This window comes from Triticum dicoccoides, chromosome 2A (genome assembly GCF_002162155.2).
Source record: "Triticum dicoccoides isolate Atlit2015 ecotype Zavitan chromosome 2A, WEW_v2.0, whole genome shotgun sequence".
Classification (NCBI taxonomy): Eukaryota; Viridiplantae; Streptophyta; class Magnoliopsida; order Poales; family Poaceae; genus Triticum; species Triticum dicoccoides.
The window spans coordinates 90,196,537-90,212,747 of NC_041382.1; the positions used below are offsets into that span (position 1 = coordinate 90,196,537).

At 44.3% G+C, this 16,211-nt stretch overlaps 1 long non-coding RNA gene across 8 annotated transcripts; it reads right to left on the reverse strand.

Annotated features, from left to right (window-relative positions):
- Window positions 1-1,252: 1,252 nt before the first annotated feature.
- On the reverse strand, window positions 1,253-4,173 carry LOC119353516. 8 transcript variants are annotated; one of them, XR_005170449.1, is made up of 6 exons: window positions 3,778-4,173; window positions 3,615-3,697; window positions 3,127-3,253; window positions 1,833-2,361; window positions 1,681-1,749; window positions 1,253-1,552 (listed from the first exon to the last, which is right to left on the reverse strand). It is a non-coding gene; the product is annotated as an uncharacterized LOC119353516 (long non-coding RNA). The 8 variants fall into 8 exon arrangements; XR_005170447.1 differs by having other exon boundaries at window positions 1,681-2,361; XR_005170448.1 differs by having other exon boundaries at window positions 1,253-1,749; window positions 3,778-4,172.
- Between the last annotated feature and the right edge of the window lie 12,038 nt (window positions 4,174-16,211).

Consider the following 16,211-nt stretch of genomic DNA (forward strand, 5'->3'; position numbering starts at 1 on the left):
ACACCTGATCATCACGTGGTGCTTCGAAACAACGAACCTTCGCAACGATGCACAGTTAGGAGGAACACTTTCTTGAAATTATGTGAGGGATCATCTTATTTAAGCTACCGTCGTTCTAAGCAAATAAGATGTAAAAACATGATAAACATCACATGCAATCAAATAGTGACATGATATGGCCAATATCATTTGCTCCTTTTGATCTCCATCTTCGGGGTGCCATGATCATCATCGTCACCGGCATGACACCATGATCTCCATCATCGTGTCTTCATGAAGTTGTCTCATCATCTATTACTTCTACTACTATGGCTAACGGTTTAGCAATAAAGTAAAGTAATTACATGACATTTATGTTGACATGCGGGTCATAAATAAATTAAGACAACTCCTATGGCTCCTGCCGGTTGTCATACTCATCGACATGCAAGTCGTGATTCCTATTACAAGAACATGATCAATCTCATACATCACATATATCATTCATCACATCCTTTTGGCCATATCACATCACACGGCACATGCTGCAAAAACAAGTTAGACGTCCTCTAATTGTTGCTGCAAGTTTTTACGTGGCTGCTATAGGTTTCTAGCAAGAACGTTTCTTACCTACGCCAAAACCACAACGTGATATGCCAATTTCTATTTACCCTTCATAAGGACCCTTTTCATCGAATCCGATCCGATTAAAGTGGGAGAGACAGACACCCGCTAGCCACCTTATGCAACTAGTGCATGTCAGTCGGTGGAACCAGTCTCACGTAAGCGTACGTGTAAGGTCGGTCCGGGCCGCTTCATCCCACGATGCCGCCGAATCAAGATAAGACTAGTAACGGCAAGTAAATTGACAATCACTACAACAGGACCCTACCTATAGCAATGCTTTTTTCCGTATCTATAAGTCCATATATGCGTTGTTAGTGTCTTTACCAACGGTTTGGCATGCGTAGCCTTATCCAGTGTTGCTAGCACATAATGCAACGCTTATACTACCGCTGGTAAAAGGGACCGTTGCAAGAGTACAACACATAAAACTGACTTCACAACACTATTATACGTTGGTGCTTAATATACAGGAATCCAAATCTCATTGCTTGGCAACAAAGAATTTGGAATGCTTCAAGCATTATTACATATATAATGTGAATATAATATTTTAAATATATATATATATATTACCAAAAATTAAATTAATTCTCAACATAATGATGATAGTTATGTATATCAAGTGAGGGTAAAAAATAAGAGAATATATTCACAAGAGGAAGAAATCATATATTGGATAAAACTGTTGGATTACAATTGTGGATATTGCAGGAGGAACATCATCCAGATTTGATGCATAATCTAAACATTTTTCTTGACAGAAAAACTTAAACAAAAAGGCTTCCATCAACATCCCTACAACTTGAACTAAAACTTAATCGAGGAACAACATCCAACAGGAACAACATCCCTACAACTTAACTAATCCTGAAAGCATCCACCGTCATCATCATCATTGCAGTATACTTGCTACGCACCCATATAATCATCCATATATCTTTTGAATCTGCAAAGAAAATAGAAAAATGAACTGTTAACACACAATGAATTGACATGATGCAAGTATTGATAGAGGAAAGATATTAAACGCCTACAAAGGTTGAAGGTCATGCAATCTTTGTTTTAATGCATTACCGAGGGTATTGCCGTTTTCATGACTCGGCACCAAATCTTCAGTTTTCAAAAGTGCCACATCGACATGCACTACCCAGAATCCATTTGTAATTTCAGCACCATCAAGATTAAATTTGGGACCACAACTTACAACTATAGCAAGAGTTACATACCTGTTATGATTATCAAAAGACACCGGCATTCAAGGGCAATGTGAGTGACAGTACCACTTCTCTTCTCTTCTCTCTAGTTAGTTAACAAACTGAAAGAAAACGGTTTTAGCCATCTGAAACTGAACAAAAACATTTAGCTCTAGTTGGTTTCAGTCATCCAACAGGAAACAGACAAACCTATGGGTGCTCGCAGCGCTTTGGAACAAACCTACAGCCCCAAATAAACTGAATTGAATTTACATGGTAATCAGCAGCCTAGAGATCCATTGCTAATTCTGTACACCTATAGTCAAAGCGTTTTTGTGTGAACCAACTGATATATTTATCCACTGAAACCTACAGCCCCAAATCCTATAAATTTGCATGGACATCAGCATAGATACTAGCATGGCTCAATGGCCGTGGACACAACGAGTAGTAGCACGGTAGGGAGAGGGAGAGAGTATACCTTCCATGGCATCGTCCATGACATGCTCCACTTACTCGACTTGCTCCATGGCGTCCCCCTGCATAGAGTTGGTGCGTGTGGCTGTAAAACCAAAGGAAAAAGGTCACATGTATATTCCTCAAGAACAGCGCAACACAAGTAAACCTTCATCAAGTTCCATTCTTTCTAAATAAAAGAAGAGCAAGCTATATTCCTCCGTTCTATGTGTCCTAGTTACTACCTTGCCAACTTTACATGTCGCTCAATGAATTTATCCCCGAGTTAGTAAGACTAGTCATCAACCCATGCGTCTCCATGGGCTAGACAATTTCAGTTTGCCATATTTAACTCAAACATTTTTATGTAAGAAAAATAATATTATTACCATCAATTGAAAAAAACATACTTTGACTAATTGAGAAATATTACATGTGTACTGTGTTGGTTTCCATGTGGCTGAAATAAATTTATTTTAATAAAGGCATTTATACATACTATTTATCATTCCTATAAATAAAGTTTCCAAATTATAATTTATATGAAAAAGTCAGGGATCCGAGGTTGGTAAATATACAGAGGATACTGGTCAATATTGTAATTTCCTTTAATTACATAGTAGAAGTCTAAATCTTGTGTGCTCCTAAAATTAGCTGTCTAGAAACCCCAAATGGGTCCCGTGCTTTAGTGAGTTCGGTTAAAGAAAACAAAACCACACTTTTAAGTTAACAACAAAAAACTAAAGCTAATGTACATGAATATCTTCTTATATATATGCAAAGCTTCATTAAGAACTTTTTTCTGAAATAAACACGTACATCACTCAAATCTTCTACATAAGAAACATATCAAATGATTATGATAAGCCACCTATAAACATCAAAGTGAAATGGTTGGCTGGGGCAGCAGTGCAGCACTAATGTTTGGAACTTTGATTATGTGGTGCTGCTGGAGGCGATTGGAGCTGCAGACCACCCCAACAAGATGCATTCACTGCCTACAACAAAATCAAGTCAAGAGGAGTACTCATCAATACACACGTACAAAAAGATATTTTTTCTTGATAAAACAACAATGATCAAGTCGATTGCATAGTTTTTCTTCTGTTATGAGCTTATAAAGGATGGAGACTAGAACACGAATTGACAGCCTCGCCGCCGAAGATGTGTGCGGCCACCTAATATGCTCCTAATTGCCATCGCTACACCTCCGCCGCCACATGAACCATCTTTAGATTGATTTAGTAATCAGCCTAAAAGAATATATGTTGGGCTTTTGCATGGCCGGGATGATTTGAAGCCACTACTGCTCCTGATGTGGCACGAACCAGAGCAGAGAGGAGGAGTGGACCAACTCACCTGAAGGGGGAGGAGGAAAGCTCCATGACTGCTTTGTCCCGAGCAACAACAAGGCTGTCCACAGGCCGTTGCTCCCTGCACGTCTAAACGAGTAGAGAAGAGAAGGGCAGAGGTTAGAGAAAGGGGGGAGAGGGGACGAATCCAGGGGAGGGGGTGCACTCACCGGACGAGAGGAGGACGACATGGCCACCGGCGATGGAGCTGATGCCCGAAACCCTAGCCATGGGGGAGGACAGGTCGCGGGTGGGCTTTGGTGGCCATGAGCACCGGATCTAGCCGGCTGAGAGGACACTGTGGTGTGAGGGGACCTTGATTTGTGCTTCGCGGTAACAGAATTCGCCGGACGTCGCCTGATTCAGCCACCGCATGTGGCGCAGCGAGGAGCTGCGTGCAGAGAGAGATGGGACGCGAGAGGGATGGGTGGGTGGGGATGCGGCGGATCCGGCAGCCTCTGGAGTTGCAAGGTGGGAGGAGCCGAGGTGGGGAGAGGGGCGGCCGACGGCGACGTGGGTCGGAGGGAGAGGATAAGGTGATTGGTAGCGATTTGGAAGATTAGGGGAATCGGGGGTCTCAGTTTCTCGCGCGTCTCTCTCTCTCTCCTTTATCTGTTTATTTATTACTTATTTTTCCCGTATATATGTACCGGGTCATGAGCTGCAAATCTACAACGCATACGGTGCAACCTTTATATTCGTATCTATTGTTAATTTTACAATGTATAGTCAAAATGTTGTAGAAATTCTGTTGCTTTACAGGGGTTATCCTTGTAGTGAATATTGATGCCCACAACTGCTTTGTGTTCTACTCGTGCATAGAAACTACGCATAGACCTAGCTCATGATGCCACTGTTGGGGAACGTAGCAGAATTTAAAATTTTCTATGCATCACCAAGATCAATCTATGGAGTTATCTAGCAACGAGGGAAGGGGGTGCATCTACATACCCTTGTAGATCGCGAGCGGAAGCGTTCAAGAGAACGGGGTTGATGGAGTCGTACTCATCGTGATCCAAATCACCGATGACCGAGCGCCGAACGGGGGGCACCTCCGCGTTCAACACACGTACGGTTGGGAAGACGTCTCCTCCTTCTTGATACAGCAAGGGGGGGGGGAGAGGTTGATGGAGATCCAGCAGCAAGACTGCGTGGTGGTGGAAGCTGCGGTGATCTCGGCAGGGCTTCGCCAAGCTCAGCGAGAGGGAGAGGTGTCACGGGAGGGAGAGGGAGGCGCCACGGGCTTGATGCGGCTGCCCTCCCTCCCCCCACTATATATAGGGCCCTTAGGGGGGGCGCCGGCTGTAGAGATTGGATCTCAAGGGGGGCGGCGGCCAAGGGGGGTGGCTTGCCCCCCAAGCCAAGTGGGGTGCCCCCACCCCTAGGGTTTCCAACCCTAGGCGCAGGGGAGGCCCAAGGGGGGCGCACCAGCCCACCAGGGGTTGGTTCCCTTCCCCATTTCAGCCCATGGGGCCCTTCGGGATAGGTGGCCCCAGCCGGTGGACCCCCGGGACCCTTCTGGCGGTCCCGGTACAATACCGGTGACCCCCAAAACTTTCCCGATGGCCGAAACTGGACTTCCTATATATAATTCTTCACCTCCGGACCATTCCGGAACTCCTCGTGACGTCTGGGATCTCATCCGGGACTCCGAAAAACTTTCGGGTTACTGCATACTAATATCTCTACAACCCTAGCGTCACCGAACCTTAAGTGTGTAGACCCTACGGGTTCGGGAGACATGCAGACATGACCGAGACGACTCTCCGGTCAATAACCAACAACGGGATCTGGATACCCATGTTGGCTCCCACATGTTCCACGATGATCTCATCGGATGAACCACGATGTCGAGGATTCAATCAATCCCGTATACAATTCCCTTTGTCAATCGGTATGTTACTCGCACGAGACTCGATCGTCGGTATCCCAATACCTCGTTCAATCTCGTTACCGGCAAGTCACTTTACTCGTACCGTAATGCATGATCCCGTGATCAATCACTTGGTCACATTGAGCTCATTATGATGATGCATTACCAAGTGGGCCCAGAGATACCTCTCCGTCATACGGAGTGACAAATCCCAGTCTCGATTCGTGCCAACCCAACAGGCACTTTCGGAGATACCCATAGTACACCTTTATAGTCACCCAATTACGTTGTGACGTTTGGCACACCCAAAGCACTCCTACGGTATCCGGGAGTTGCACAATCTCATGGTCTAAGGAAATGATACTTGACATTCGGAAAAGCTCTAGCAAACGAACTACACGATCTTTGAGCTATGCTTAGGATTGGGTCTTGTCCATCACATCATTCTCCTAATGATGTGATCCCGTTATCAATGACATCTAATGTCCATAGTCAGGAAACCATGACTATCTTTTGATCAACGAGCTAGTCAACTAGAGGCTTACTAGGGACGTGTTGTGGTCTATGTATTCACACATGTATTACGATTTCCGGATAACACAATTATAGCATGAACAATAGACAATTATCATGAACAAGGAAATATAATATTAACCATTTTATTATTGCCTCTAGGGCATATTTCCAACAATGGATTTCTTCAATACTTTGACACAAGGCAACCTGTCGACCCCTTGGCGATCCTCGACCCTTGACGCCTCGACGAGAAGAGAAAGAGGGAGAAGAAGAAGAAGAGAATAATAGGAAGAAGAAGAAAAAATAGAGGAGAAGAAGAAGGAATAGAGGAGAAGAAAAAAATAGAATGCAAGCAAAGTCGTTGTCGTTAGTTGTACTGTTTAGGGTTAGGGTCATCGAGGAAGAAGGAAAATAAGGAAAAAGAAGAAAAGAGGAAGAAGGAAGAAGAAGAAAAAGAAGGAGAGGAAAAAGGAAAATAAGAAGAGGAAGAAGGTGAAAGAAGAAGGAGAAGAAGAGGAGAAAAAATAAGAAGAGGAAGAAGAAGAAGAAAAAAAGGAGAAGAAGACCATAACCCTAAATAGTACAACTAACGACAACGACTTCGCTTACATACATATGAACAAATATGATCGATCATCTATGAACAATAAAACATCATATGATATATGAACAAAAAAATCACATCTATGAACAAAAAAAAATCATATGATATTATATATATGCAGAAAAAAAACATCATATATGCATACATATATATCCATGCATCAACATTACATCATACATCAACATATATGCAAAAAACATCATATATATCCAGAAAAAACATATATGCGGGGGCCACGACGACGGCGGGGGGCAGGGCAGGGGCGCGGGGGCTCACTTGGGGCGGTGTCGGTGACGCGGGGCCGGGCTGAGGCAGAGGCGGCGCACGCGGGGCCGGGTAGGGGCCGACGCGGGGAGGCGACGGCGAGGTCGGGGAGGCTGTCGGCGACGGTGAGGTCGCGGAGGTGGCGGCGACGACGACGAGGAGCGGGCGGCGACGGGGGCGTCGATAGCAACGAGGAGAGGGCAGCATCGGGGCGCAGGGAGTTGGTGACAGCGACGGCGACGAGGCGTGGGCGGCGGACGGCATCGGCTGGGCTTGGGGGCGGGGCACGGGCACGGGTGACGGCGACGGCGTCGAGCAGCCCGGCAGCGTCGAGGAGGTCGGGGCCGTCGGAGGGGAACTGTGATGAAACTGAAAATTTTCACAAGTCTTGCTTGTATACACGAAGCATTGGTCTCGGTTCGTGGCACCAGCCGGGACCAATGGCCCCCTTTAGTCCCGGTTGATACCACCAATTGGGACCAAAGGTCTCTTTTCAGCAGCCCAAAGGGCGGGAAGTAGGGACCTTTGGTCTCGGTTGCTAGCAGCAACCGGGACAAAAGGCATTGTGTTGCCTGCGTCACGACCAAAAGTTTAGTCCCACCTCGCTAGTTGAGAGAGCTCGAGAGTGGTTCATAAGCGCTGCTGCGCCCACCCTCTCGAGCTCCTCTCAACTGCTGGCTTTAGGGCCTAATTTGTCACTATGTGCCTGTGGGTCTACTGGCCTGCTGCGGGCCTGAATCATGGCCCATGGTTGGGTTTCTAATCGTATTCAGGCCGTGGTGACCCAGTAGGTGGAATTTTAAAAAAATGTTTTCTTTGTTGCTTTATTTATTTTACTTTGTTTCTACTTACAACAAAATACTTACTGCTGCTATTTTTATTTATTTTATTAAAGTTTATATATTTTACTTTACTAAAGTTTATTTTGTTTCTACTTATTTATTTTATAAAATTTTATTTTATTTTATTTTGTTTCTACTTATTTATTAAAGTTTATTTTGTTTGTACTTATTATTTTTATTTCTTTCTACTTATTTATTTTATTTTATTTTGCTTTTTTATTTATTATATGAAAATTCTTTTTGCTTTTTTATTTATTTTATGAAAATTCTTTTTGCTTTTAATATTTTGAATAGAAAATACTTTGTTAATTATAGTTGCATAAATTTTATATAATTTTAGTTTCAATAATACTAGAGGTTTATAAAAACTTTTTAGTTGATTCCTTTAGCTATTAGAGTTTCATTAAAGTTTTCTAGTTCATTCTTTTTTCTATTAGAGTTTCATTAAAGTTTTCTAGTTCATTCTTTTAGTTTATTATTTTTTCTATTAGAGTTTCATAAAAGTTTTTCAGCTCATTATTTTTTATATTAGTTCATTCTTTGAGCTAAATGACCCTGAAATTGAAAAGCATTTCAGATGAACTCTGAAGAGGTTGAAAATTGGCATGGTATCATCATTTCACCCACATAGCATGTGCTAAAAAGTTGAGATGGTTACAGCAAAAACTGGATGCACTTCGTGTACAAAACGGACAATCTCTTTCGAAGTATCAAGGTTTCAGACGAAAGCTCATCTGTTACAAAGGGATTTCATTTTTTTTTGAACTTATTTGAACTCCAGACTTTTTGTGTGTTCAAAATGCACCATTCAAAGCCACATCATGAATTTTCAACCCTTTCTGACTTCATTTGTTATTTTTCATGCATTTACTGATTTTTTTAGTTATATGACCCTGAAAATGAAAAGCACTAAAAATGAACTCTGAAAAGGTTGAAAGTTGGCATGGTATCATCATTTCACCCACATAGCATGTGCTAAAAAGTTGAGAGGGTTACGGTAAAAACTGGATGCACTTCGTGTACAAAACAGACAATCTCTTTAGAAGTATCAGGGTTCCATACGGAAACTCGTCTGTTACAATGGGATTTCATTTTTTAGAACTTATTTGAACTCCAGACTTTTTGTGTGTTCAAAATGCACCATTCAAAGCCACATCATCAATTTTCAACCCTTTCTGACTTCATTTTTTATTTTTCATGCACTTACTGATTTTTTTGAGCTACATGACCCTGAAAATGAAAAGCACTAAAAAGGAACTCTGAAAAGGTTGAAAGTTGGCATGGTATCATCATTTCACCCACATAGCATGTGCTAAAAAGTTGAGAGGGTTACGGAAAAAACTGGATGCACTTCATGTACAAAACGGACAATCTCTTTTGAAGTATCAGGGTTTCATACGGAAACTCGTCTATTACAAAGGGATTTTATTTTTGAACTTATTTGAACTTCAGACTTTTTGTGTGTTCAAAATGCACCATTCAAAGCCACATCATCAATTTTGAACCCTTTCTGACTTCATTTGTTATTTTTCATGCATTTGCTGATTTTTTTAGCTATATGACCCTGAAAATGAAAAGCACTACAAATGAACTCTGAAAAGGTTGAAAGTTGGCATGGTATCATCATTTCACCCACATAGCATGTGCTAAAAAGTGGAGAGGGTTACGGCAAAAACTGGATGCACTTCGTGTACAAAATGGACGGTCTCTGTCGAAGTATCAGGGTTTCATACAGAAACTCGTCTGTTACAAAGGGATTTCATTTTTTAGAACTTATTTGAACTCTAGACTTTTTGTGTGTTCAAAATGCACCATTCAAAGCCACATCATCAATTTTCAACCCTTTCTGACTTCATTTGTTATTTTTCATGCATTTACTGATTTTTTAGCTATATGACCCTGAAAATGAAAAGCACTACAAATGAACTCTGAAAAGGTTGAAAGTTGGCATGGTATCATCATTTCACCCACATAGAATGTGCTAAAAAGTTGAGAGGGTTACGGCAAAAATTGGATGCACTTCGTGTACAAAATGGACAATCTCTTTCGAAGTGTCAGGGTTTCATACGGAAACTCGTGTGTTACATGGATATTATAGATCAAAGGCATCATCATAATAGTTGTGGAGAGAAAGTATTCACTTTTTATTCGCTTGTGTCCTTTTCTTATTGCGTGATAACCATGGATAATCTTCATCGTTTAACAGGGTTCTTGGGTCAGCCTTGACTTTGAAGGGAGGAATTTGATGAAACTTTTCATAATCTTCGAACATGTCTGTTTTGCCCTCCACTCCCACGATGTCTCTTTTTCCTGAAAGAACTATGTGGCGCTTTGGCTCATCGTATGACCTGTTCGCTTCCTTATCTTTTCTTTTTTCGGTTTGGTAGACATGTCCTTCACATAGAAAACCTGCGCCACATCATTGGCTAGGACGAATGGTTCGTCTGTGTACCCAAGATTGTTCAGATCCACTGTTGTCATTCCATACTGTGGGTCTACCTGTACCCCGCCTCCTAACAGATTGACCCATTTGCACTTAACCAAAGGGACCTTAAAATCATGTCCATAGTCAAGTTCCCATATGTCCACTATGTAACCATAATATGTGTCCTTTCCCCGCTTGGTTGCTGCATCAAAGTGGACACCACTATTTTGGTTGGTGCTCTTTTGATCTTGGGCGATCATGTAAAATGTATTCTCATTTATCTCGTATCCTTTGTAAGTCAATACAGTCGAAGATGGTCCCCTGGACAACGAGTACAGCTCATCACAAACAGTGTTGTCACCTCTGAGACGTGTTTCCAACCAACTGCCCTGATGTGTTCACATGTAATCCAGTCGTCACAATGCTCTGGGCGTTTGGAGCGCAGACTGTTCTTATGTTCATCGACATACGGGGTCACCAAGGTAGAGTTCTATAGAACTGTGTAGTGTGCTTGAGACCAAGAATGCCCGTCCCTGCATATTAGTGAGTCCCCTCCTAGCGTGCCTTTTCCGGTCAGTCTCCCCTCATACCGCGATTGAGGGAGACCAATCTTCTTAAGGCCAGGAATGAAGTCAACACAAAACCCAATGACATCCTTGTTGGGGAACGTTGCAGAAAATTAAAAATTTTCCTACGGTTTCACCAAGATCCATCTATGAGTTCATCTAAGCAACGAGTCGAGGGAGTGAGTTTGCATCTACATACCACTTGTAGATCGCGTGCGGAAGCTTGCAAGGTGATGATGGAGTCGTACTCGACGTGATTCGAATCACCGATGACCAAGTGCTGAACGGACAGCACCTCCGCGTTCAACACACGTACGGGACGGGAGACGTCTCCTCCTTCTTGATCCAGCAAGGGGGAAGGAGAGGTTGAGGAAGACAGCTCCACCGGCAGCACGACGGCGTGGTGATGGTGGAGAGGCAGTACTCCGACAGGGCTTCGCCAAGCACACAACGGAGGAGGAGAGGTGTTGGGGAGGGGAGGGCTGCGCCTTGGAGGGTGGTGCGGCTGCCCTCCCCTCACCCCTCTATTTATAGGGGGAAGGGAGAAGGGGGCGGCCCCCTAGAACCCATCTAGGGGGGTGCGGCGGCCAAGGGGAGAGGGGGAGAGGGTGGCTTGCCCCCCAAGCCAAGGGGGCGCCCCCTCTAGGGTTCCCCCCCTCAACCCTAGGCGCAAGGGCCCAAGGGAGGGGGTGCGGCCAGCCCACCAGGGGCTGGCTCCCTGCCCCACGCAGCCCATGTGCCCCCCCGGGAGGGGTGGCCCCTCCCGGTGGACCCCCGGAACCCTTCCGGTGGCCCCGGTACAATACCGGTATGACCCCGAAACTTCCCGGTGTCCGTTTGACAACTTCCCATATATAAATCTTTACCTCCGGACCCTTCTGGAGCTCCTCGTGACGTCCAGGATCCCATCCGGGACTCCGAACAACATTCGGTAGTCACATACTAGTCTTCCTAATAACCCTAGCGTCACCGAACCTTAAGTGTGTAGACCCTACGGGTTCGAGAGACATGCAGACATGACCGAGACGCTCTCAGGTCAATAACCAACAGCGGGATCTGGGTACCCATGATGGCTCCCACATGCTCCTCGATGTTGTCATCGGATGAACCACGATGTCGAGGATTCGATCAAACCCTGTATGCAATTCCCTTTGTCAATCGGTACGTTACTTGCCCGAGACTCGATCGTCGGTATCCCAATACCTTGTTCAGTCTCGTTACCGGCAAGTCACTTTACTCGTACCGTAATGCATGATCCCGTGTCCAACACCTTGGTCACATTGAGCTCATTATGATGATGCATTACCGAGTGGGCCCAGAGATACCTCTCCGCCATACGGAGTGACAAATCCCAGTCTCGATCCGTGTCAACCCAACAGCTACTTTCGGAGATACCTGTAATGCACCTTTATAGTCACCCAGTTACGTTGTGACGTTTGATACACCCAAGGCACTCCTACGGTATCCGGGAGTTACACGATCTCATGGTCTAAGGAAGAGATACTTGACATTGGCAAAGCTCTAGCAAACGAACTAAACGACCTTTGTGCTATGCTTAGGATTGGGTCTTGTCCATCACATCATTCTCCTAATGATGTGATCCCGTTATCAACGACATCCAATGTCCATAGCCAGGAAATCATGACTATCTGTTGATCACAACGAGCTAGTCAACTAGAGGCTCACTAGGGACATATTGAGGTCTAAGTATTCACAGGTGTATTACGATTTCCGGATAATACAGTTATAGCATGAATAAAAGACATTTATCATGAACATTGAAATATAATAATACTTTTATTATTGCCTCTAGGGCATATTTCCAACAGTCTCCCACTTGCACTAGAGTCACCAATCTAGTTACATTGTGATGAATCGAACACCCATAGAGTTCTGGTGTTGATCATGTTTTGCACGCGAGAGAGGTTTAGTCAGCGGATCTGCGACATTCAGATCTGTGTGCACTTTGCAAATCTCTATGTCTCCATCTTGAACATTTTCACGGATGGAGTTGAAACGACGCTTGATGTGCCTGGTCTTCTTGTGAAACCTGGGCTCCTTGGCGAGGGCAATAGCTCCAGTGTTGTCACAGAAGAGTTTGATCGGCCCCGACGCATTGGGTATGACTCCTAGGTCGGTGATGAACTCCTTCACCCAAATCGCTTCATGCTCTGCCTCCGAGGCTGCCATGTACTCCGCTTCACACGTAGATCCCGCCACGACGCTCTGCTTGCAGCTGCACCAGCTTACTGCTCCACCATTCAACATATACACGTATCCGGTTTGTGACTTAGAGTCATCCAGATCTGAGTCGAAGCTAGCGTCGACGTAACCCTTTACGACGAGCTCTTTGTCTCCTCCATAAACGAGAAACATGTCCTTCGTCCTTTTCAGGTACTTCAGGATATTCTTGACCGCTGTCCAGTGTTCCTTGCCGGGATTACTTTGGTATCTTGCTACCAAACTTACGGCAAGGTTTACATCGGGTCTGGTACACAGCATGGCATACATAATAGATCCTATGGCTGAAGCATAGGGGATGACACTCATCTCTTCTTTATCTTTTGCCGTGGTCGGTGACTGAGCCGAGCTCAGTCTCACACCTTGTAACATAGGCAAGAACCCCTTCTTGGACTGATCCATTTTGAACCTCTTCAAAATCTTATCAAGGTATGTGCTTTGTGAAAGACCTATGAGGCGTCTCGATCTATCTCTATAGATCTTGATGCCTAATATGTAAGCAGCTTCTCCAAGGTCCTTCATTGAAAAACACTTATTCAAGTAGGCCTTAATGCTGTCCAGAAATTCTATATTATTTCCCATCAAGAGTATGTCATCTACATATAATATGAGAAATGCTACAGAGCTCCCACTCACTTTCTTGTAAGCGCAGGCTTCTCCATAAGTCTGCATAAACCCAAACGCTTTGATCATCTCATCAAAGCGAATGTTCCAACTCCGAGATGCTTGCACCAGTCCATAAATGGATCGTTGGAGCTTGCATACTTTGTTAGCGTTCCGAGGATCGACAAAACCTTCCGGCTGCATCATATACAGCTCTTCCTTAAGATGTCCGTTAAGGAATGCCGTTTTGACGTCCATCTGCCATATCTCATAATCATAGTATGCGGCAATTGCTAACATTATTCGGACGGACTTCAGCTTTGCTACGGGAGAGAAAGTCTCGTCGTAGTCAATCCCTTGAACTTGTCGATAACCCTTAGCGACAAGTCGAGCCTTATAGATGGTAACATTACCATTCGCGTCCGTCTTCTTCTTAAAAATCCATTTGTTTTCTATCGCTCGCCGATCATCTGGCAAGTCTATCAAAGTCCATACTTTGTTTTCATACATGGATTCTATCTCGGATTTCATGGCTTCAAGCCATTTGTTGGAATCCGGGCCCGCCATCGCTTCTTCATAGTTCGAAGGTTCATTGTTGTCTAACAACATGATTTCCAAGAGAGGGTTGCCGTACCACTCTCGTGCGGAACGTGTCCTTGTGGACCTACGAAGTTCAGCAGTAACTTGATCCGAAGTACCTTGATCATCATCATTGTTTTCCTCTTCAGTTGGTGTGGGCATCACAGGAACGGTTTCCTGCGCTGCGCCACTTTCCCGTTCAAGAGGTAGTACTTCATCGAGTTCTACTTTCCTCCCACTTACTTCTTTCGAGAGAAACTCTTTTTCCAGAAAGCATCCGTTCTTGGCAACAAAGATCTTGCCTTCGGATCTTAAGTAGAAGGTATACCCGACAGTTTCCTTAGGGTATCCTATGAATACGCATTTTCCCGACTTGGGTTCGAGCTTTTCAGGTTGAAGTTTCTTGACATAAGCTTCGCATCCCCAAACTTTTAGAAACGACAGCTTAGGTTTCTTTCCAAACAATAATTCATACGATGTCGTCTCAACGGATTTAGACGGTGCCCTATTTAAAGTGAATGTAGCTGTCTCTAGAGCGTATCCCCAAAATGATAGCGGTAAATCAGTAAGAGACATCATAGACCGCACCATATCCAATAGGGTGCGATTACGACGTTCGGACACACCGTTTCGCTGAGGTGTTCCAGGCGGCGTGAGTTGTGAAACGATTCCACATTTCCTTAAGTGTGTACCAAATTCGTGACTTAAGTATTCTCCTCCACGATCTGATCGTAAGAATTTTATCTTTCGGTCACGTTGATTCTCTACCTCATTCTGAAATTCCTTGAACTTTTCAAAGGTCTCAGACTTGTGTTTCATTAAGTAGACATACCCATATCTACTCAAGTCATCAGTGAGAGTGAGAACATAACGATATCCTCCGCGAGCCTCAACGCTCATTGGACCGCACATATCGGTATGTATGATTTCCAACAAGTTGGTTGCTCGCTCCATTGTTCCGGAGAACGGAGTCTTGGTCATTTTGCCCAAGAGGCATGGTTCGCACGTGTCAAACGATTCATAATCAAGAGACTCTAAAAGTCCATCGGCATGGAGCTTCTTCATGCGCTTGACACCAATGTGACCAAGGGGGCAGTGCCACAAGTATGTGGGACTATCGTTATCAACTTTAAATCTTTTGGCATCTACACTATGAACATGTGTAATATTACGCTCGAGATTCATTAAGAATAAACCATTGACCATCGGAGCATGACCATAAAACATGTCTCTCATATAAATCGAACAACCATTATTCTCAGACTTAAATGAGTAGCCATCTCGTATTAAACGAGATCCAGATACAATGTTCATGCTCAAACTTGGCACTAAATAACAATTATTAAGGTTCAAAACTAATCCCGTAGGTAAATGTAGAGGCAGCGTGCCGTCGGCGATCACATCGACTCTGGAACCATTCCCGACGCGCATAGTCACCTCGTCCTTCGCCAGTCTCCGTTTATTCCGCAGCTCCTGTTGTGAGTTACAAATATGAGCAACGACACCGGTATCAAATACCCAGGAGTTACTACGAGTACTGGTAAGGTACACATCAATCACATGTATATCAAATATACCTTTGGTGTTGCCGGCCTTCTTATCCGCTAAGTATTTGGGGCAGTTCCGCTTCCAGTGACCCTTCCCCTTGCAATAAAAGCACTCAGTCTCAGGCTTGGGTCCATTCTTTGACTTTTTCCCGGTAACTGGCTTACCAGGCGCGGCAACCTCCTTGCCGTCCTTCTTGAAGTTCTTCTTACCCTTGCCCTTCTTGAACTTAGTGGTCTTATTGACCATCAACACTTGATGTTCTTTCTTGATTTCAGCCTCTGCTGACTTCAGCATCGAGAACACTTCAGGAATGGTCTTTTCCATCCCCTGCATGTTGTAGTTCATCACAAAGCTCTTGTAGCTTGGTGGGAGCGACTGGAGGATTCTGTCAATGACCGCCTCATCTGGGAGGTTAATGTTCAGCTGGGTCATACGGTTGTGCAACCCAGACATCTTCAGGATGTGCTCACTGACAGAACTGTTTTCCTCCATCTTACAACTGTAGAACTTGTCGGAGACATCATATCTCTCGACCCGAGCATG